Source organism: Rousettus aegyptiacus, unplaced genomic scaffold (assembly GCF_014176215.1).
Source record: "Rousettus aegyptiacus isolate mRouAeg1 unplaced genomic scaffold, mRouAeg1.p scaffold_m13_p_4, whole genome shotgun sequence".
In the NCBI taxonomy this organism is placed as follows: Eukaryota; Metazoa; Chordata; class Mammalia; order Chiroptera; family Pteropodidae; genus Rousettus; species Rousettus aegyptiacus.
In genome coordinates, this window is record NW_023416307.1 from 73505853 (window position 1) to 73529261 (window position 23409).

The window sequence follows — 23409 nt, forward strand, 5'->3', positions numbered from 1 at the left end:
TCACCCTGTCCTTTGCTGTCATTGCATTACCTGTGTTATTTAAAAAAGTTCTTTTGGTAATACTGAATTAACTGATTTAGCAAGACACTACTCTAATTTTCTTTAAAAATAGCCTTATTTTTCAGTAACGTACTTTTCAATTTTTTCTTGATGTTTGGTGTATAGAAATTTACATAATTTTAAAAATAATTTTCTTCTATATGCTGTCTTTGCTTTTATACTTATATTTCAGTAATCTATTGCTGCATAACAAATTTCACCAAATTTAGAAGCTCATCATTCTGTTGGTCAGCAATTTGAGTTAGGCTCAGCTGTGTGGCCATTCTGCTCATGTTGTACAACTCATATAGCTGCTTTCAAATAGTGACTTGGCTGCAGGTGGTTGACATAGAGGGTCTCAGGTTTGACAGCTATGGTCTAAGCCACGTGTTCTCCCCTTCAGGAGGGTAGTTTAGACTTATTTAGATGGTTTCAGGAAAGTAAAAGAAAGAGTAAATCCCAATATGGGAACTCTTTTGAAGACTCTGTTTCATAATATCCCTCAGGCCTAAACAAACCACATGGCCAGGTCTACAGCATGGTAAGTTCACATGCACCCATTATTCATCCTGATTGGTTGCTCTGGAGAATTAGATATATAAATTCCTATCACCTCTCTACTTTAATTGTTACAGTTTTCCAAATAGAGAGCTGTTTCAATAAAAATTAATGTCATTAAGTCAATTATTATGATTTTGGATTAAAACTAATATTAAAACCAACAATTTGTAGTCTATAGCCATGCTACCCTGAATACGCTCCATCTGTCTGATTTCAGAAGCTAAGCAGGTTAAGGCCTGGTCAGTACTTGGATAAGAGACCACCTAGGAAGACCAGGTGCTGTAGGTGTAAAAAATAAAAAAAATAAGGGATTGTAAGATGACAAGGTCCTTGCAATCTGTGAGGTCAACCAAGGGTTGCCTTGCCTAAAAAAAAAAAAAAAGATCTCGTTTTTTTCTGATAAATATGTTTCAATGCACATGTGATAGCTTCCACTTTAGAGGCCTATGTTTCTTTTATCGCACATCCAACTCTTCTAAGCAATTTTTAGAGATATGTCCCTTCAGCCTCTTTTTACTGAGTTCTCTAAGATAAATTCACATGTATTTTTGGAGCTACAATCTCCAACATACTTTCTATGTGTTCAACTTTCAATAGCATTACTATTTTTATAAAGTATTTTTAGTCTTTAACTTTGACATGTTTTGTACTGTACATTCTTTGCACATTCTTTGGCTATTGGTTCAATATTCTACTCTCCTTTTCCCAATCCGGTTCTTTTCAGGGCTATAGAGGGAATGGTGGTGCTTAATTGTCACCTTGGGACAGAAAACAAAGAAAATCAGTAGAAATCTAAATATATATATTATATATATATAATATATTTATATAATATATAATATATATACTATATATAATATATATATACTGTTTTCTGTTTGTAAGATATATTAAAAACATAGAAAGAAAATTTTATTTTGAGAGTTTCTGTTCAACCATTAGCTGACCACTAACCTGACCTGAAACTTCAGTAGCTACACATGACAAAGAATACAAACTTTAAAGTATTAGTTCAATAAAGTTACTAAAATAAACAACACACAATGATAATAACAACAACAACAAAGCTAGGGTGATGAAGAATCTGATTTCCAGAGTTGCCACATTATTTTATTTAAAATGTGCAGTTTTAAACAGCAAAAATGAGGTATGCAAATAAATCAGAACATATGGCTCATAGATGGGGAAAACGTAATTAATGGATACAGGTGAGAAATGTTTTTGAAAATCATGAAAAGAAGTAAAGAAACCAATTTAGGTAATCTTCACCCTCACCATTTACCATGAGCAGTTATTTAGTATCATATGGATATGATATAATTTACTCACTCCTTTATTGTTGAACAATGATTTGTTTCCAGAGTTTATCACTCTCTATGACACTGAAGATTTACTTATAGATCATTTTTTAAATTTATTACTTTTAAGGTTTAGTAATTCAAAAAGAATTTATTTCATCATAGAGTTTGAGTCTTTAATGTTCTGTATACTCAATGGCAAATTAATTTCCCAGAAGCTTTAGAAATGTGTGCCCTGAAAAGTTGTGCAGAAGATTGACTATCTCTCCTAATTTTATAATAATTTATTTTTCAATAATTTCAAAATATTAACATGTAAGTTACTCTAAATGTCTTTTATCTTGAATACAAATAAACACGCTTGGCTATATTTCTTCTGTAAATTGCTCACCATGTCCTTTGCTGTCATTGCATTACCTGTGTTATTTGAAAAAGTTCTTTTGGTAATACTAAATTAACTGATTTAGCAAGACACTACCCTAATTTTCTTTAAAAATAGCCTTATTTTTCAGTAACGTACTTTTCAATTTTTTCTTGATGTTTGGTGTATAGAAATTTACATAATTTTAAAAATAATTAATTTTCTTCTATATGCTATCTTTGCTTTTATACTTATATTTCAGTAATCTATTGCTGCATAACAAATTTCACCAAATTTAGAAGCTCATCATTCTGTTGGTCAGCAATTTGAGTTAGGCTCAGCTGTGTGGCCATTCTGCTCATGTTGTACAACTCATATAGTTGCTTTCAAATAGTGACTTGGCTGCGGGTGGTTGACATAGAGGGTCTCAGGTTTGACAGCTATGGTCTAAGCCACGTGTTCTCCCCTTCAGGAGGGTAGTTTAGACTTATTTAGATGGTTTCAGGAAAGTAAAAGAAAGAGTAAATCCCAATATGGGAACTCTTTTGAAGACTCTGTTTCATAATATCCCTCAGGCCCAAACAAACCACATGGCCAGGTCTACAGCATGGTAAGTTCACATGCACCCATTATTCATCCTGATTGGTTGCTCTGGAGAATTAGATATATAAATTCCTATCACCTCTCTACTTTAAATTGTTACAGTTTTCCATATAGAGAGCTGTTTCAATAAAAATTAATGTCATTAAGTCAATTATTATGATTTTGGATTAAAACTAATATTAAAACCAACAATTTGTAGTCTATAGTCATGCTACCCTGAATACGCTCCATCTGTCTGATTTCAGAAGCTAAGCAGGTTAAGGCCTGGTCAGTACTTGGATAAGAGACCACCTAGGAAGACCAGGTGCTGTAGGTGTAAAAAATAAAAAAAATAAGGGATTGTAAGATGACAAGGTCCTTGCAATCTGTGAGGTCAACCAAGGGTTGCCTTGCCTAAAAAAAAAAAAAAAAAGATCTTGTTTTTTTCTGATAAATATGTTTCAATGCACATGTGATACCTTCCACTTTAGAGGCCTATGTTTCTTTTATCGCACATCCAACTCTTCTAAGCAATTTTTAGGGATATGTCCCTTCAGCTTCTTTTTACTGAGTTCTCTAAGATAAATTCACATGTATTTTTGGAGCTACAATCTCCAACATACTTTCTATGTGTTCAACTTTCAATAGCATTACTATTTTTATAAAGTATTTTTAGTCTTTAACTTTGACATGTTTTGTACTGTAGTAAGGAAGAGATCTTTTCAATTCTTGGGGTTATTCATCTACAGCATTTTGTATTCAATTATTTCTACTTTTTATTTCTTCAAAAATTTTTTGTGAAATTTTAAGAGAAGGCGTAATCAAGGATATTACACTAGATGCACCTTATCTTGATACCTAGCAAACATTTCAAAGAAACAAAATCTTAAAGATAAAAGTTTCTTTATAACATTAAATGGTAAGTTGCCTCAGGCAAAATTTGACTTAATGCAGAAGCTAGTTGATTTCATTAAAAGTAAAAAACAAATCAGCCCCTCTCCCACCAAGAAAAAATAAATATACCTGCTGATCACATATTTCTTCTAAGGTCACTTAAAACAGATTGATTATATATTTATAAGTTGATTAGAATCACTCATAAATGCTGCGTGAGATCTAGTGGAAGAGGTGAGTTCTCGATAAGAGGTATTTAGAGTTGTTATCATTTTCTGGATTTTTTCTGTCACTTTTGTGTATAAGTTTAAATTTTGGTTCTAAAAAAACTATAAAAAACACTAGTAGAGATCATTTTTTCTATTTTATATGGGAGAACTATACAAAACTAGAAATGTGGTATAACTCAAATATAATTTAATTAAATGATGTGAATTATCTTTGTCATAGAAGTTACCTGTTTAAGTTAAAAATGCTTAGTCAGCATTTTGTGAGGGATCACAAAATGACATCAAATGATAAGGTTTTATTTAATTAAATAAATTGATGTTTATTTTAAAGCTAAGCAGATAAAGCTTGAGATGCTATTTAAATTAAAATAAAAATTCAGCGTGTAATTTCAATGTAAACTTGGAATTAATAAATCATATGCATTATCTTTAAGTAATTTTTTTATCGATGTTCCAGTCAGGACTGTATATGATATGTTTAATATTTTATATCTAAATTTGTACAATCTTCTGGAGGTGGTATGTAAACTTAACTAGTGCTATATTTTCTCATAGCTTGTAATTTTGCATTAATTTGATTTGTATGTTGAAATGTAAATGACAAATTATTAGAGAGTGTGTTAAGTATGTATATAATCATTATTGAGATATGAGCCTATTTTGTTTGGATATTTCCAAACACTAAAATTAATATTTTTGGAACAGATCGTTTACTGTTGAAAGGTATTTATTCTTTAAATTGCTATAAACTTTTGAAAGTGGCCTCATCTTGGGAGGTGATACACATATGACTAATAAAAATTTTTCTCCAGAACACTTGTATCATATATTCACTTTCTCTTTATTAAATTTTCATTATTCAAAATTTACTTTATGCAAAAGTTTTACTTTATAGACATAGGATCAGGGAAGTTTGTAACTTGATGACATTACTTGCTTGTTAAATTTTTTTGCATGATTGTTTTGCACAAGAAATTGCACGTGCCAATACCTTGATTCAATTCACATTCTTGAGTGAAGTTCTGAAAATTTATCATCAAAAGAGTAAATTTACATTTAAATGTATTTCTGGCATAGCTACAAGTTAAATTTCAATTTAGCCCTGTCAACAAAAATTAAGCTTACATATACAAAAGTCTAATCTGATAGAGCAACAATCAGGTATGATATATATGACTTTGAATTTGATGTTAGTTAATGCTTTTTGAATAGGCAGATAATTATAAGTAACAGACTAAAGTCTGAAAAACTTTAATGCTATCATATAAAAGTTTTAAATTGACTTTTCTGAGTTTATGATGAAAAACTACATTTAATTACTTTGCAAATAAAGTAAAGGGGTTGAAGAGAGAAAGAAAATGATCAGGAATGAAGTCAAGGATAATGAATAAGCTGTGACTGATTTACAGGATTTTGGATTCCTTGTAAATGGTATATTTTCTCTTTATAAAATGTCATAAATTATTTTAAAATATATACTCTTTTTGGATTGCTATATCCACAAACCTTTCAGGGAGGGAAAGGCCTTAAAATTGTTATTTGTAAGATTAATAAAAATTCATAAGAAATATATTAAACAGTGAACCCTTGTCTATACTTTGTACACACACACAAAAAAGATAATAAAAATGAATAAACCACTGTAATTAGAAAGCAGGTCATTAGAGTGACTATTCGACAGAGTGGCTTTGTTAAATTTTTAGCCAATGGATCTACTTCTCTTTTGAATAAAAAAAGAACACAAATATCAAAAAACAAGAACAAAATGATACAAAAAAAATTACTGAAGGAATATTTGAAATTTGGGCTAAATTCATACAATGTATTTTAGAAACTGTGCTTTTCTTTAATCCCATTGACATGCTTAGATTTTCTGTAAATTTGTTGGTTACCATTGGTTTTGTTTTCTGAATCAAATGTTTTTGTTCCAGGGATTTGAAATTTGTTAGAGGAAATCAGACTGACTTGGGAAGAACAGGTAAATGTGGCAGAACCAATGAAAGCATTTGAACTTGAAATAATTCTTTTGGAATAATAAATATGGTTATCCGAACCAAGATTCAGGGGACTTAGCTAGAGAAAGTATTTGGGATGTTAAATTGGACCAATAAATTAAAGAGGCAAATACATAATGCTAAGAGATTTTGAGAGGATTTGTAAATTGTTCTTAGATCTTAATGCTATATCGAGATTCATTTGCAGTCAGCTGTGTAATATCTGGACTATGTTTCGAAACTAAACAATCTTTTCTTAAAGTTATGTGCGAAGATGGAGGGTGAGCATCACCTGTAATGATTGGGATGAAGATCTACCTCTAATCTCAGCACTTTAAGTATACAATTTATTTTGCTGCTTGGTTTTAAGAACTTTTCAGTGTTCATAGTTATTTTATTTTTTTCATAACATATTAATTATTTATTTAAGCCATCTTCTGCCATAAGCAAAGGGGTGGAAGATCGGTATACTGGTTATCATTTGATACAAGGAAAGAAGGTCAGCTTAAGGTCCCATATACTTTTCTGGTCTCTGTTCAGAGTCCAAACAGAGGCTATAGTCCTCACAAATTTGGAGGAAAACACAATTCCAGTCCATATATTAATAGAATCAAACTACAAGTGAATGTTAAAGGAATGTGTAAAGATAAAAATACACATAAATGCAACTATTTTAGCATATTGATGAGAATATATCCTTAAAATTAGAAAAATAAAATTTAAAAAGTATATAATTAGTTTAAAAAATTAAGATTCCATCCCTAGAGAACTGTCAAGGTAAGTTCCATGGAGAGAGAAGTGCAGTGGGGCTGGGACCATGCTGTCCATGGTAAATAGCAGAAGAGACTTTGGAGGTGGTCTTCCGGCAAAAAAGGGTATTCTTAGATAACATAGATGATTCAGAAATGATAAAATTTGGAAGCGTATTAATAGCAAATAGTGGAGAAGAAAGTTCAGAATTTTTAGATTAGAAAAGTATAATTTGATGTCATAGAAGTCAGTTTTCATTTTAAGTAAAATAGAGAAAGAATGAGATCAAAGTGCAGATAAATAAGATAGTAAAAATACAATATAGAAATAAAATTCACATGTGAATGAAATGCGCAATGGAAGCCAAATTAAGGCAGAAAATTCAAGCCTTCACAGAATAAACATGTAAAGCATGGAGATGAACATAGATAGTATATGATGTGGATGGAAAATGAAAAATAGTTACTCGAGTACCTGTGTTGAGTATTCTTTAAAAAAAAAAAAGACATAACAATAGTTAACATATAATAGAAAAGGAGTTTTCTGAGAAAAATTAAAGCTAATGAATCCAAATTGAAATTCTTATAGATTATCATTGGAAAAAGTGTATTTTTAATGCAAAATCAAACGAAATAAATCCTAGAATAAACAAATTAACAATAAAAATAAATAAAATATTAACTACTTCTGTAAAACCTATGAAGTAAAATCTTAGTAGATGCACATTGGAGGCTAATTTTGTTTTTCTTGCTCTCTATAACACTAATTCCTGAACAAAACGGGATTATAAAATAACTAATTTCAAAGAAGAATCACACAAATTCATGTTGGTATTAAATATAAAATAATCCCTCAAATCTAGGAAACAAAAACAACACAGAGCTGACTAATTTCCCTCCAATATTATACTAATGCACATACGCATTAATGTAATAAAACTCATACCCTACTTTGTCTTTTGTAGAGTAACTTTCATTCCTTTCAGTAAATCAAGAAGAGACAGCACATTTTGTGGTCAATCTCCAACCTGGTTGAAGCTGAGATGTCCTGTGATTGAGAAAAACTAGCCTCTAATCACATCCTCCACATACTAATGTATCATTGTTAAATTTGTGAGCTACTGTTTTTATAAAACAAAATTTGATGCCATATTAAAAATAAAGCTTTTTTTTGATATGACAGAATATTTTATTTTTATTTTTGAACAATTATTGTTGGTTTAACCAGCAGAAGTAAATATCACACCATGAAAAATCCCTGACAACTTTGTATTTCTAAAAAGCAAACATAGAAATGTTTTAAGTTTTTTCATTCAACTACAGTTTTATTATTATTTTATTGTAATTGATAATCTGCTAGTCACATTATTTTACATGTCTCAAGGTCAAGAAATTAATATACAAACTGAGACTTGAGACTTTTAACATTATATAATTATTATTACGAAGTCAAGTAAATGGTCCATCTAGATAGAGCTATTATTATGTGCTGATAAAGCAATTTATTCACATCTCTGATTACTTTTTATAGACTTATTTATAAATGTGCAATTTTCCAAATCAAAGAGGAAATATTTAATAGTTTTCTCAAACTCAAAGTCTAGAAATAAATATATAATATTGATAAAAGCCATAACCTTTTATTTGGCTCTTACATAAATGACAACATCTAATTTTTTTTCCCAATAAATACTGTGCTGGGTATTGACTTATATTGGTTATGAAATAACATGTTACTGACTAGAAATCATTGATACTGATCAAATGATATAAAAAATATGAGTTTCTATGGTGATCTTAAATGTGCTAATAAAAATACAATTTTTTAAAAAAAATTTAGAATGAAAGATTCAAATATTAATAGAAAAAAAATCTTAAAAGCAGCAAAAGAAAAGCAGTTAGTTACCTACAAGGGAGCTTCCATAGATCATCATTTGATTTATCAACAAAAACTTTGCAAGCTGGAAGAGATTGGCATAAAGTATTCAAAGTGATAAAAAGCAAAGACCTACAACCAAGATTACTCTATACAGCAAAGTTATCATTAGAATCAAAGGACAGATAAAGTACTTCCCAGACAAAAAAAAAAACAACCTAAAGGAGTTCATTAATACCAAATCGATATTACAAGAAATGTTAGAGGGGCTTTTTTAAAAAGAAGAAAAACAAAAGATAAAACATATGAATGACAAAATGGTAATAACTGTATATCTATCTACAATTACTATAAATGTAAATAAATTAAATGTGCCAACCAAAAAATAAGGTGGATAAATGGGTAAGGAAATAAGACCCTACATTTGCTACCTAGAGACTCACTTCAGATTGAAAGATACATACAGACTGAAAGTAAACAGATGGAAAAAGATATTTCATAAAAATGGAAATGAACAGACACACAGAAGCTGGCGTAGCAAATACTAATATTAGACAAAAATAAACTGTAAAACAAAGGCTATAACAAAAGACAAAAAGGACCCACTAAGCCCATTTCTAGATATTTATGCAAAGAACCCAAACACTGCTTTGAAGAAATATGTGAATTCATGTTTGTTGCACCATTATTTACAATAGCAAAGACATAGAGACAACCTGGGTGTCCATTAATGGATAAATGGAAAAAGAGTACATACATATAATGGAATATTTGTCAGCCACACACACACGATAAATAAATAAATAAAATTTTGCCATTTGCAATAACATGAGTGGACCTAAAGGACGTTGTACTGAGTGGAATAAGTCAAACAGAGAAAGACAAACACCATGTGATTTCATTTAACATGTAGAATCTAAAGAATAAAATAAAAGAACAAACAAAATAAAAACAAACTCATAGATACAGAGAACATTTTGATGATTGCCAGATGGGAGGGCCTTTTGAGGAGGGTGAGTGAAAAAGAGAATGGATTTAAGCAGTACAGATTGGTAGTTACAGAATAGTCATGGGGATATAAATTTTAGCATAAGGAATATAGCTAATAATATTATAATAACAATCTATGGTATCAAATGGATACTAGATTTATTAGAGTGATCACTTTGTAAGTTATATAAACGTTTAATCATCATGTTGTGCACTTAAAACTAATATAATATTGTATGCCAGCTGTATTTGAAAAATAAAAAACATATATTTTAAAAAGATTCAAATGTTAATGGTTTGGGGTTGTCACCTTATGACTTTTTTTTTCTATACGTTGAAACATTCTCATAATTACTTACAGTTTCAACAGACAGCCTTTATTAATATTATTTTCTGAAATGGACCTCTAAAATAATGGTAAACCAATATTAGTAATTCAATGATGATTAAATTTATAAATTAAACATTTCTGTCAAATTAACCAGGTTTGTACATTTTATTGTGGTTTGATACATTCAGCCTGACTTCAGGAAAGTAGATATATAGTATGCAAGACATTCAGTATCTAAAAGAATATGATACTTGGAAATTATTAAAAGCAGAAATTATTAAAGGCTGAAACTAGAAACCATCTCATATATTCAAATGTACTGAAATTTTAAATCGAGAACACTTTTTTCAGAGATACAATAGGAAAAAAATAGTTTACTTGAGGATGCACTATCAGAGTGAAATTTCAGTTCTAAAGATATAATGTGAGTCCTTGGGGAAAACATGACAGAGTGAGAGACGTCCTGAGATCTCTTTCCTTGAAGCAACAATAAGCTGAACATCTACAACTCACCCAAACTGCACGCCAGCACGTCTGAGCGTGGGACCTGCACGCCAGCACGTCTGAGCATAAGAGCTACCACAGGTCAGAATCCCATGTGTTGAGTGGTAGACCGGGAGAAATAAAAAAGCTGCCTTTCACAGCCTGCAGGAGGAGGGGGAGGGGAGAAGGAGTGGCAACTTCCCTGAACAGCACTGTCCGAAAGTGCTGCTAGTTCCACACAGCAGACAGCAGGGCCCAGGGCAGAAAGCAGAGAAGTGGGACAGGACCACAAAGAAACAACAATTGATTTGTACTGGTTATATTTGCAAAACTGAGGTTGAGCCGCAGCACTCAACTCCCAACCCAGAGAGCTCCTCCCCGCATACCCTCCGAGACCGATCACCGCAGAGTGCCAGGGGAATTTGAGCAAATGCTGCAGAGAACGTCACTGACACTGACAGGGACTGAAACTGAGGGCAGCAAGTGTGATTAAATATCTACAAGAAAATAAAAAGACCTTTTTAAGGCTTTATATAAAGCAGGGATCCAAGAAGTTTAGATGCCACCTACTGGAAATCAAAAGAAAAGTGACTTCTTTGCAGCAAGCCAAAGAGAGGCCTTTTTAAAATAAATCTTCTTTCTGGAAAAACAGTAGAATACACTTCCATTTGTGTCCAGGTGGAGAAATAGTCCACTAAACACCATGAACAACCAAGGCGACAGAGAATCTCAGAATGAAAGAGAAAAATTTCCAGAAAATAAGCTTACAGATATAGAAATATGAGATCTATATGACAGAGAATCCAGGACAGTACTTCCGAAAGAACTCAGTGAGATCTAAAACAACTCAAATCAATAATTTCAGGAATTTAAAAAACAATTAGATGAACAGAAAAGGAGATTGAAACCTTTTTAAAAAAAAAAAAAACAAATAGAACTTCTGGAGGTGAAAAACACACTGCAAGTGTTGAAAAATAAAATAGTAACCTTGGGAAATAGTCAACAAAATGGAGGAAAGGATCAGTGATATTGAAGGCAAAAATCTAGAAATAAATCAGAAGGAAGAAGAGAGAAACCGAAGAATGAAAGATAATGAAAGAGAAATACAAGAACTAACTGATACCATCAGAAGAGGAAACAAGAATAACAGGCATTACCAAAAGCTAGGAAAAAGAGTTGGGACTAGAAAACAATTTCAGACAAATAGTGGATGAGGATTTCCCAAATTTAAGGAATGAGCTAGAGCTTGGAATTCAAGAAGTCAACAGAACAACCAATTATCTCAACCCCAAAAGGCCTTCACCAAGACACATTGTATTAAAGTTATCAGAAATCAGTGACAAAGATAGAATTCTCAGGACAGTCAGGGAGAAGAAAATGATAACTTGTAGAGGAAAACCCATTAGATTATCATTGGACTTCTCAGCGGAGACATTGCAAGCCAGAAAGGAATGGAATCAAATATTTAAACTATTAAGTGAAAGGAATTGTCAGCCCAGAATAATGTATCCAGCCAAGCTCTCCTTTAAATATGAAAGAGATATACAAAAATTGAGGGAATTCTCCACTACGAGGCTTGTACTACAGAAATTCTGAAAGGGGTCTGTTCACCTAAAACGAAATAACATCAACTTATATAATAAAAAGGCAATTGCTATAGCAAGATAGAAATGAACGGTCAAAATACATAGGAACAAACTGAGATAACAATGACTGAAAAGGGGAGGACTCAAAAATCCAAATTCACAAAAGGGAATGGAGATAAGGGACATGCAGAAGAAAATAGATGACTGTATACATATAACTATCCTTTCATATTTATAATGGAACCACACACCAAAGATTGAGAACTGAAGCATATAACATAAAACAAGAAGAACCAGAGGGAAAAACCACAAAAGCCAACCAAAATAAAGAAAACAGAAATACAAGGACAAAAAGCAATGAAAGCATTAAGCTACCAGAAAGCAAAAGATAAACTGGCTGTAAAAAGACCTCATATTTCAATAATCACCCTAAATGTAAATGGACTGAATTTGCAAAAAAAAAGGCACAGAGTTGCAGAATGGTTCAAAAAACAAAACCCAACCATATGCTGCCTTGAGGAGATACATCTCAGCTCCAAAGACAAGTATAGACTGAGAGTAAAAGGGTGGAAAATGATATTTCAAGCAAATGGCATTCAGAGAAAAGTGGTTGTACTCATACTAATATTGGATGAAATAGACTTCAAAATAAAAATGGTAAAGAAAGATACTGAGAGACACTTTATAATGATAAAGGGAATCATGCTCCAAGAAGACATAACATTTATTAATATCTATGCTCCCACTCAGGGAGGCCCGAAATACATAAATCAATTACTAACAGAACTAAAGGGAGAAACAGACCAAAACACTATCATAGTAGGGGACTAAATATTGCACTGTCGGATATGGATAGATCATCCAAACAGAAAATCAAATCAATAAGAAAATAACATCCTTAAATGACACATTAGACCAATTGGACATAATTGATAAATACAGAGCCTTCCATCCCTAAAGAGCTGTTTACACATATACATTCTTCTCTAGTACACATGGAACATTCTCAAGAATCAACTACATACTGAGATAGCCTCAACAAATGTAAGAGTCTTGAAATCATACTAACCAAATTCTCTGATAATAACGCTTTGAATCTAGGGATCAACTACAAAAAGGAATCAGGAAGAACTACAAATATATGGAGACTAAACAACATACTACTGAAGAATAACTGTGTCAGGGGAGAAATGAAAAGAAATCAAGAGATACATAAAAACGAATGATAATAATAGTACAATATATCAAAACTTTTTGGGTATGGCAAAAGTGTTATAAGAGAAAAGTTTATATCATTACAGGCCTAGCTCCAAAAACAAGAACAAGCCCAAATAAACAACCTAACACTTCATCTTAAAAAAAAAACTAGAAAAGGAAGAACAAATGAATCATAAAGTGAGCAGAACAAAAGAAATCATCAAAATTAGAGCAGAAATAAAAGAAATTGAACACAAAAAATATAGAAAAATAAATGCAACAAAACGCTGATTCTTTGAGAAAGTTAATAAAATTAACAAACCCCTGGCTAGACTCACTAAAGAAAAAAAGAGAAAGGTCACAAATAAATAAAATCGAATATGAAAGAGGGGGAAATTATGACTGACATTGCAGAAACACAAAGGATCATGCAAGAATACTATGAAAAAGTATATAATAATGAATTTAATAACCCAAAAGAAATAGACCAATACTTAGAAAATACATTCTTCCTAGACTGCATCAAGAAGATCTGGGAAACTTAAGAAGACTGATCAGCAGTATAGAAACTGAAACAACTATCAAAAACCTAGGACCAGATGGCTTCACCACTGAATTTTACCAAACATTCAAAGAAGATTTAATACCTATTCTTCTCAAACTCTTCCAAAAAATCCAAGAAGAGACAATACTTCCCAATCCACTTTATGAGACCAATATTAGTTGATACCAAAACCTGGTAAAGATTACACAAAAAAAGAAAACAAATATCTCTCATGAACACAGATGCAGAAATCCTAAATAAGATACTAGTAAACCAAATACAGTAACATATTAAAAAGATAATACACCATGATCAAGTGGGCTTCATCCCAGAGGCACAGGGATGGTTCAACATATGCAAATCGATTAACGTGAGACACTACATAAACAAATTAAAAAATAAGAATCATATGATCATATCAATAGATTCAGAAAAAGCCTTTGACAAAATATAGCATCCATTTATGATCGAAACACTTCATAAACGTCATATAAAAGGAAAGAATCTTAACATAATAAAGGTCATCTGTGAAAAAACCTCAGCCTACATTATATTGAATGGCGAAAAATCTTCCCTCTAAGATCAGGAAGATAGCAAGGCTGTCCATTATTGCTTCTCTTATTCAATATAACATTGGAGGTCCTAACAAGTGCAATCAGACAAGAGAAAGATATAAAAGGCATCCAAATAGGAAATGAAGAAATCAAACTATCACTATTTACAAATGACATGATCCTCTATGTAGAAAACCCTAAAGACTCTACAAGAACACTGCTAGAAACAATAAGCAAATACAGTAAAGTCTCTGGATACAAAATCAATATTCAAAAATCCATAGCGTTACTATACTCTAATAATGAAGTGTCAGAAAAAGAAGTGGAAAAAATAATTCCTTTTACAATTGCAACAAAAAGAATAAAATACCTAGGAATAAATTGACAAAACATGTGGAAAACCTACAAGATGAAAACTACAAGACCTTGTTAAAAGAAGATTTAATACCTATGTTAAAATAGAAGAAGATATAAAGAAATGGAAAGATATTATGTGTTCTTCGATTGGAAGAATCAACATAGTTAAAATGACCATATTACCTATAGCATTATACAGATTTAATACAATCCCCACCAACATCCCATCAGTATTTTTTAAAGAAATAGAACAGAAATCATCAAATTTGTATGGAAGCACAAAGGACCCCTTGTTTCCAAAGCCCCTCTGAGAAAAAAGAACCAGGCTGGAGGCATCACTCTACCTGACTTCAAATTATACTACAAATCAAAACAGCATGGTATTGGCAGCAAAACAGACACACGGACCAGTGGAACAGAATTGAGAGTCCAGAAATAAACCCGTATGTATATGGGCAAATAATTTTCAACAAAAAAACCAAAAACATACAGTAGAGAAAAGAAAGCCTCTTCAATAAATGGTACTGAGAAAACTGGAAGGCCATCTGCAAAAGAATGAAACTATATTGTCTATCGCCACATACCAAAGTTAACTCAAAATGGATTAAGGACCTGAATATAAGACCTGAAACAATAGAATGCATAGAAGAAAACGTAAGAACTAAACTCAAGGACTTTGGACTTAAAGAGGATTTTATGAATTTGACCTCAAAGGTAAGGGAAGTAAAAGCAAACATAAATGAATGGGACTATATCAAACTAAAAAGCTTCTGCTCAGCGAAAGAAATCATCAACAAGGTAAAGAGATAACCATCCTAATGGGAAAATATATTTGCAAGCAACCCTCTGATAAAGGCCTAATATCCAGAATATACAAAGAACTCATACAACTCAATAACAACAAAAATGATCCAACCAAAAAATGAGCAGAGGACCTGAACAGACACTTCTCCCTAGAAGACATACAAATGACTAACAAATATATGAAAAGATGCTCAACATTGTTAGCTATTAGGGAAATGCAAATCAAAACCACAATGAGATACCATCTCATACTCGTTAGAATAGCTATGATCAATAGGACAAATAATAACAAATGCTGGAGAGGATGCGGAGAAAAAGGAACCCTCATACACTGCTGGTGGGACTGCAAATTGGTACAGCTACTATGGAAAACAGTATAGAGTTCCTTAAAAAACTAAGAATTAATCTGCTATGTGATCCAGCAAACTCTCTACTGGGTCTTTACCTCAAAGACTTGAAAACCCATATCTAAAAAGATACTTGAACACTGATGTTTGTAGCAGCATTATTCACAGCGGCCAGGACGTGGAAGCAACCGAAGTGTCCTATGATAGATGATTGGCTAAAGAAGCTGGGGTACATATATACAATAGAATATTACTCAGCCGTAAGAAGAGATGAAATATTGCCATTTGTGACAACCTGGGTGAACCTCGAGATAATCATGCTAAGCAAAATAAGAAGACATAAAAAGTTGAAAACCACATGATATCACTTATATGTGGGATATAAACCTAAAAGTAACAAATGACAGGACAAACAGAGACTTATGAGCATGGACAATGGACTAGTGGTTACTAGATGGTGGGTTGGGGAGAAGGGGTAGGTAGATTGTTAAAGGGGTTCAAATATAAGGGGGTAGGGTAAGGAGGAAGTGGGTAAAGGGGGGCAAATATACGGTAGCTGAAGGAAACTGGACTTTAGGTGGTAAACACACAATAGAATATATAGATGTCAAATGATAATGTATACCTGAAAATTATGTAATTGTATTAACCAATGTTAGTCCAATAAACTTAATTTCAAAAATTTTAAAAATAATAAAATAAAATAAATATAATGAGCAATCACACAGAAGAATTTCACTAACTACTACCTATTTTTTAAGATATAGGAATTTATGCAGTTGGAATTGAAAATTGAAAATTTTACTAAAATATTAATGTTATTATAATAGTTGTAAATTTACTAATGTTTATTTACTGTTCCTACAATTTGAGAGAAAATTTCATTAAAAAATGTATTAAATTATATATACATTCTTTATATATTAAGGAAACGAATATAGTTCAGTACGTTACCTTAGTATGCACAAATTTAAACAATACTGATAATAGTAAGTATAGCATAATTATAAACATATCATAACATTTTCAGGACACTTAAATGTACTATATTTACTTGTGTTCATCAAGATATTTGGTTCATTGCTTTTAGCATTGTCTACTTCCTTTTCTCCTTTTCTTTGTTTTAGAATTAATGCTTTCTTATACCTTTCTAGTATATGAACTCTCAGACATCATTGAAAAAGCCCAAAGTGTAAATCATCCAGGAGAGTTACAGTGTGTTTACATAGTTGCATTCTCCATTGTAACTATCTCATGTGTTTCACATAGTAGGTACTCAATAACTATTAATTAAATACAAAATAGTTTGGGATCTATAAATTATGTACAAATTTCATGCTTCCTACTTAAATGAAACAGATTAGGATATATTTCAAACAAGGCAGGTCAATTTTTTTGTTCATTTGTAATCTCATTGGAGATTATAGACCCCATAAGTCACTCTCTAGGAGTCAGTAACTCAGTTGAGAAGACATTAACTCTTTCAGTACACAATGGGGCCATTTCTGTTTTAGAGATTGAGTTACTACAAGAAGTCACTTAGGCACTTGTGATCATAACGTTTATTAACGAAGTTTAGTATACTAAACTGATATGTGAATAAGGAATATTTTATGTTAATATACAGTATAAGAAAACACAAAAGTCAGTATTATCCCAAATAGCCTAATATTCTTGAGAAAAATCTGTGAATTTTACAAGAACTTATCTGTCAAACCATTATTTTCTCACACTACTTTTTAGAGTAGATGAACCAGATTAAAAACAAAACAAAAAATGCAAAAGTCCTTTGTTCATCATTCAAGAAAAATATGATCTTCTAATGAAATGAGTGAGAGGGTAACAATTTAATCTTCTGTCTCCAAAACTCTGCAGTTTTATTTTCTTTCTCAAGAAACTTTCATTACATATAGAACACATAGAGCTCAGTTAAAGGTGAGGCATACACGTCACTTTGCATTTTGCCTAAGTAAGCAAAAAGAAATAAAAACTCTGCAATTTTCTTGGTTTTGTGTATCTTTAATGTCATATTCTTGGTCTTGTTGTATAAAATAAATAAAAGCATATGGACATTATCCCCCAAGAGTTGATGTTGACTTAAAAGTTAACATAAAAACATCTATTGCTATTTTGAGCCCACATGTTAGCAATTGAATTTTGTTAGTTTATTATCTTTTAGGAATAAAATTCTGAATGGCTTTATTTCTCATTTACTCTCTCTTTCTCTTTTTTTATATTTATATGGGTGAATGTATATTGGGAAATAAGACATTGAACATTTTAAATTTTGGTCCTAGTAGTCAAGATATAAAAGTCATTTTTTCATCATGTTCCTACTTACATATATGAACCTTAGCAAGGTAGTAAAACTGTGGACCTTCGTTTTCCTTATATATGAAATTCAAGAATTTTACAGATACTCAATTCTATGACCTTCTACTCATTAGCCCTTCTCGCATATTCCTCCTTAGTTGTTAGTTTCTGTGATTTATCTTAATAATTTCCATACAACTAATCTCATCTCCCTTAATTTTTCTTTCCTTTTGTCAGAATTGCTTGTAAGTCAGCAAATTTGGATGAATCCAACCATTTGTATTGTCCATATGTGCATAACAGGGAGCTGTAAAAATGTAACATTTAAAATTTTTGATCAACTTCTATGTATGAAGCACTTTTCAAGGCTCTGGGAAACAAAATAACAAAAGAAGTTAAGATTCCCTTCTTATATTCTAATGAGGAATGAAATGAAGTAAGTTAGGAAATTTTATGGTAATTAAGTTAGTGCTAAGGAGAAAAAAATAAAGCAAAAAAAGAAAATGGGGCTTGAGAATGTGTTAAAGGAAGGGTTTATAAGAAGGAAACCTGTAAGTAAGATCTGAAGGAAGTAAGAATATGACCTGTACAGATGTATGTAGGAAGAGTACGACTAGCGGAAAGAAGAGCAAATGCAAAATCTTGAGGCAAGAGCAGGCCTGCCATGTTTTCAAGTTGCAAGAAGGAGACCAGTGTATTTAGACAAAGGATCAAGGGAAATTACTATATGTGATTAAAGTCAGGGCAGTTAATAAGTTACAAGGAATTTAAGAGTCATTTAAATGTGCATGTGTCCATGCACACGCACACATACGTGGCTCATGTAATGACTTGAATTGGCAAGTCTAAAATCTGCAAGGCAAGCAAACAGGCTGGCAACTCTGGCAGTAGTTGTTATATAAATGGGCCAAAAATTATCCCTATATTGGTTATTATTATCCCTGTATTGGTTATTATTCTTCACAGATGGCTAGGAATTTTAGCCCTGAGACTTCAAAAAGCCATTCCATCATTCCACCAAACTACCTATTCAAGATGATGGGCAACATGGTAATATCAGTAAATCCCGTGAGCATGGATTCATTGCCATAATTCTTTTACTATAAAGTGAATTATTTTATCAATGTGGAATACTACAACAGTGAAGAGGCATTCTGTGTGTAAATGAGGACAGTTTTGTCAGAAGCATTACATATAGGGAAGGTAAATCTGTAATCAGAGTTATCTATTTCACTAAGAATATCTCTTCCTAAGAAATGGTGCCCTAATAGGAACTCTGTGTTGGTCTCTGCTGCTGGCTGATTGGGCATGTGGCATTGACTGTGGTCAGGTCAGCACTGGCAAGTGGAAATTTATGTTGATCTATGATTAACTTCTCACCATGACCATTTTGTTTGCGAGCCTACTGGGTTGGGGAAACAGGCTGACTGTTATCCACAGAGGAGTTCCTACTTCGCACTTGATTGTTAAAATCTTACTCTCCTGAGGTCACACTTTGATGGGTATATCAATAGGTCACTCATATCTTCATGGTTTTTTGCCCATTCTGATAACTATTTCCATAGAACTCTTTGTCAAACCTTTTTATCATAAATTTTCTATTATTTTTCTTCAAAGTCTCTGCCCATTCAGCGAAATTCTTTGGCCAGAACCAAGGAATTAGTATATGATTGCACATCTGACCACTTTTTCTTTCTAGACAAACAAACAAACAAACAAACAAATAAATAAATAAAGTGGTACTTATTGGGAAGACTTCCCTTATCACTGTATTTCAGGGATGTCATAGAAATGCGCTGTCATGCTCCATCTGCCCACTATCTGTTAGTGCCGCATATCACACAGAATTACCTGTAAACCTGTCCCAAGTATTCTCTTCCTCAGTCAACTGATTGTGTAGAACCTCCCTTGAGACCATGGGTACAGGCTGAGAGACAGAATGTAATGGACCAGGAATGGGGGACATGGGCATTCGAGACATTTCCTTAGGTAACTTACTTGTGTCTTCAGAGCCTGCTGCAGCCCAATCTTGCATATATCATTTGCATTTGTTGATAAAGTACTGTTGTATAGGTCTAATTTTATTAGTTGTTGAGTCACGTGACACCCAATTCAGGATAAGCAGCTAAGATCACATCGTAATTTGATGGCCCATGGTTAATTGTTCATTCTCTACAAAGGTGCAGAAATCAAATTTTTTTCTCCAAAAGAGATTAGTTGTCCCCAGAGATTGGTTACACTATACTCCAAAATCCGGAGGATTTGTGCTGTGTTTCAGCTGTATGGACTATTTATCTATATCATATATGTACATACATTAAATTTAGATGACAAATGAAGATAGCCAAATCTAAACAATAAGTGAATGTGTTTAAAGAGTATTTATGGGAATTTTCTATTATTGTTACAACTTTTAAATTTGAATTTATGGCAGTATGTATCATTTGTTTTCTCTGCTCATTTCTATCCCATATAAAATTGCTATTTACTCTGTCCTCATTCATGATAGAGTAAACATTTAATATACGTGTGATAAATCTTTCTGTCTGTCAGTCATCTTACTCATCATTTTGTCTCTTATTGTCTTTTTGTTTCAGGTAGCATTACCCCTTCAGTATTTTCTGTAATGTGGGCCTTGTGGTGGAAAATTTGCTCAGCTTCTGTGTGTCTGAAAAAGTCTTTATTTTCTTCTTCAGGGAGAACTTTGCTCGACATATTATTCTTGGCTGGTAATTTCTCTTTCGTTAGTTCAGATATTTGACTCCACTCCTTACTAGCTTGTAGAATTTCTGTTGACATATTTGATGATAGCCTAATGAGTTTTTCTTTATAGGTTACCATCTTCTTCCCCCTGGTTGCCTTGAGATTTCTTTCTTTGTCATTAATTTTTGACAGTTGTAACATAATATGCCTTGGATCTTGAATCCTGTTGAGTTTTTTTTCAGAATTGCAATTCTTTGTCATTTAAATCATGTATTTCTATGTCTATAAATACATTTTCTAGAGATTTTTTACTTTCTTCCTAAGTTACCTTGTTGTCTTGGTCGTTCATGATATTTGGTGGACTTTTCTCCACCAAGACATTTATGAGAATAAACTCTGCCTGTTAAAAATTTTATTATTATTAAGAGTGATGCCTCTTTAGCAGGTTGATAAAAAGAGGTTTTTCTTTGTTTTCCAGCTGGTAGTACACAGCCTTCTGCACTTCTCAGGCCTCCCTGATACCTGCTGGGTAGCAAAACATGCCCTTTATTCCATGGGGAGGTGTGTGTCTCCTTTGTGTGACCAGGTAGCATGGGTCCTCATGGCACAATGTGGTGGAGAATGGTGCTGTGAGCCCCTGAAGAGCCCCCGAATGCTTAGTGCTGCCCCAGTGGTCAGATGCAGTGCTACGCTGCCTCGGGTGTCCCGGTGGCTCCCATGGACAGCCTGGATAGGTGGGAGAGGGGTGAATGGGTTGGGAGAGGCTGCTGGTGTGATCGTGGCATTGTTTTCCTCCCAGTGATGGTGACTGTCAGACCGCAGCTGCTTTGCCTTTGTATCTCCACCCCGTCACTGGGATTAGCTACAGCATGCATTTGCCACTCGAAAGCTGTCTCCTCGGTTCTTGAAGCTGGAGGCTCTCTGCTCTGTAGCCCAACACTTGCTGCTATAGTTTTTTTCTGGGGCCTGGGGAGGGAGTCAGGCTTCAAGACTTTGTTTTCTGGTCCATCATCGGTGACTACTATAATATAGCCGTTCACTTCTATATTCTGTCTCTTCCCTGAACATTGGGTTTCACCAGAGTGTATGCTGATCACTTGGGTAGCAATGCTCGGGGCTATAGAGAGTGCATGCAGCAAGCTGATTTCCTCCTCTTTCCCCAGGCCCCACCGTGAGCTTTTGGCTGTATTTCACAGCACTTGTTTTCACACTCCCCTCCACCCCTTCTTCGCCCAGAATTGCCCACCTTCAGCTGGTTTATGCCCAGGTCTCTCGGAAGTGTTTATGTGTTAGGCTAGGACTCTTCCACTACATTATAGTTGTTTAACTTGTCATTCCAAGGGGCTAATTCAAGGGGAACGCTCCCATCACCATGTTTCTGATGTCACTCTTCTTTTGTTTTATTGTTATTTGTTTTGTCCCCTTCCCTCTTTTTTGACAGCTTTTATGATGTTTCTGGACAACGATTTTGGTATTGTTTAAATCTAATACTTCCACTGTAACATTCTTTATTTTTAATAATATCTAAGGAGGTTCAAGATATCTTTGAGAATTTTTGAGACAGAACTATCAAATGACTACTATTTCTTAGAATTTACTCTTTTTTGAGGGAGTTTTTCACTTAATTAAAAATCTATTATTACACAGGACAGAAAATTTTAAATCAACTAATAAAAACCATTTGAAAATTATAATATTAACATAGAAACTAAAATATAATTTCACAGTTTACCTAATTTAAGTAAAAGAAATTAAAATTGACATTGGCTCCAACGTATTTTTATTTTGAATTGCATATTATGCTTTTTAAAATTCTTTGTTATTAACAGTTTTTTAAAGGAGTTTAGAACCTCTATTTTCTTCTTATGACTTATTGTCCATATCCTAGGATGTTAGGATTCTAAAAGTATTTATTTATCAAAATTCAATTACATATATTGCAAAATTTGCTATTATCATATATCATGCACTCTTGCTCTGTTCTTGTAAACAGATATTTTTATTTTTAAATGTCAATTTTGATATACAATCATAAAATACTTGTTTTAATTTTAGTGTGCAACTTTAAATTATTATGGATTACTTAAATATTAAGCCACTCATAAATAAATTAGTACTATATGAATTTTGCATTTGGTAGATATTTAGTTCTGGTTATACTTGCGAGTAATATACTTCCTCAAAGATGCCATCATAATAACTAAATAAAGTAACAACCATAGCAAATAATTATTGTGCATATTTTTATATATAAAAACTAGTTATCTAAAAATTCTTATATTAAACAAATAGAACATCTCAGTAAGTTGTTTATATTCATAGTATTCTAAACATTTTTTATATAAATTATGTCTATCTTTAATAAACAAATGCAAACCTTTAACACACATGTGAGTAAGACTTTTATTTATTATTAAATTTTCTACCTCATAGGCTGTTGTTTTAAATTTTGAAAATATTTTAAGTATTCAGCAAACTGTTTAAGCTAGTACTGTATTTAACATGGGTTTTGATTAATTTTCAGACTAGCCATTACATAGAAATATATTTGTTTTTATTATATTTAAAGGATTTATGTCATCATAAAATAATTAAGGACGAAGGGATATAAATTAA